The following is a 2,372-nucleotide window of genomic DNA, read 5'->3' on the forward strand; positions in this document are numbered from 1 at the left end:
TTATGTGAGAATTTCTGTTTTGGCCTCTGGTTGAGACCATGAAGTGTGCCACTAGTACGTTCTCCCCTCCTTTGTCTGAACGAACACGAGATGGCACTCCATATGTATTCACAGCTTCAAGAAAGCTGTCAAGAACTGTTGTGGCACGATTGTTTGTAGCAGCAGTCAGGTAAACAATGAGGCGGCTAAAGCCGTCAATGCCCCCATGAACAACAATTCGCCATCTATATAGAMAACAAAAACATTTTTGATTAGCACTGGTAGCAGAAACTTTCTTTTGTTTATTGAATGCATTCCTGGAATTCACAGTACAGTACAGTAAATGTTTACGTTAAAACACAGAGTTGTTCCATTAAGAGTACATTTAATGTCATTGTGTTTTGTGGTCTCTGTTATTCTCTATAAAAATGGCTAAACTACTAATAAAGAGTACATGTATTTGTAATGTCAACTTAATTCCTCATTTTTAAACATTACATTAATATTGGACCATCAGCAGGCAAGCATTTATATGAATACATTTTTTCTTTAATGTTCATACTTACAAGCTTTTCATTATGTGAATGTAATAAAGTAGCTACAGAACATTTACAAACATGAAACAAATATTTTCCTTAATAGGTTTATAGGCTTCATAACAGGTGTGACCTGTAAGAAACAGAAATTAAGTTCTCAAAACCATTTCAAAATAGATGCTCACTGAAGAAGAGAGAACATTTTTTATGCTTGATTTAGGACGATTTACTTTAACTTGTTTGMTWAGTATATCTTCCAGATACTAATCAAACACTCAAGCATTTATCTGGTTATTTTTCTTTGTTCAGGAAGTATCTTAAGTGTTGCTTTTTATTTATCAAACAAGTAATTCTGACCGTATAAGTTTATGGTTTCCATCTATGTGCCACAAGCTGTTTGGAGCTGGAACAGAGTATCTTCTACGCCGAACAGTGCGAAGCTGGAAAGTGYGCATCAAAATTCCTTGCTGGTCAACTYGGTGCATTGCTTCTTGCACTCTTCTTCCTTGAAAAATTAAGTAATCCATAATTAAAACATATTTCATTTGGAGGATATGAACATAATTAAATAGAAAATGTCAAACATTAACTATACACCTAAAACACTCACATGTCAATGAGACCATGGTGTACTAATGAGTTAAGATAAGGTTATAATATTACTATGCAACTGCAATATATTAGAACATTTAATTTTCTTTTCAACAATGATCACAAAAATCATTGTTTTTGTTATATTTTCACATTGCATATAAATGGTAAACTGCTATTTGTTATCAATTTAATGACACTGCAATTGGTGTTAATATAAGCAGCCATATGCTCATCTGTTGACTTACTTTGGATATGAATACCTCTGGCATTCAAGTAGCCCAATGTCATCTTGTATCCTGTGTTAGGGTGATGACTTAGAATCTCTCGCACAACTCCATCCAGCTCATCATCTTCAATGTTGCAGTATAATTCAGATACTCTACAAGAAAAAATAAAACGCAACCGAAAGTGAGGCTCTCCACACGGAAGGAATTGTAAGACCAAAATTCTGACACAAATGTGTTACACATTTTGAAGACGAATTACCATAACAGTCATGTGGAAGTACGTGGTGGACATCAACAAATTTGTAAATACTTTTCTGATGCCATCTACACCTCAATATATTTGAATGAATCTGTCCATTAACACTTATCCTAGCTGGGTCATGATGGGTGACGGCACCTATCTCCAGAGGTCAACAAACGAGAAGCAAGGTAGACCCTGAACAGATCGCGAGCCAATCGTAGATGAATATGAATATATCTCACAATTCAAAACTTCTTAAGTGGGTTAAAGGCTTAACATAATAGGTTTTACTAGTAAAAATCGATATTTGTACATCTGAACACAACATATCAGTGACGTGCGGTCAGGGAGGCATAGCCTCAGCGGTTATCATGGAAAAATAATGCAATAATAAGATAATTTATATTGCTATTTTTACCTACCCTGTATTTCCGTMGGTAAACTACAACATAATTTTGATTAAGTCAGAGATTCAACAGCCATGAATCTCCCTGCACCTAAATGACACAGATGTCCCGTAACAACTGGAATTATAATAAAAATATAAAATACAAATCAGTTCAAAGTAGCAAAATAAATACCATACATGCATTCTTACCTTGTACCGTACTCTGCCATTCGCCTGTGAACTGTTCTTTCACTGACCCCAAAAAGTCTGGCAATATCCATGACGGATACACCCGAAAGAAGAAATGATTCCAGGACGTAAGCGGGTAGCAAATATCCAGGTCTTCCAACTGTTCTTGTGTGGTACACAGATTTGTGCAAAAAACAAGCCACTTCCTCCAAAATCTG

Source organism: Poecilia reticulata, linkage group LG9, assembly GCF_000633615.1.
Source record: "Poecilia reticulata strain Guanapo linkage group LG9, Guppy_female_1.0+MT, whole genome shotgun sequence".
Classification (NCBI taxonomy): Eukaryota; Metazoa; Chordata; class Actinopteri; order Cyprinodontiformes; family Poeciliidae; genus Poecilia; species Poecilia reticulata.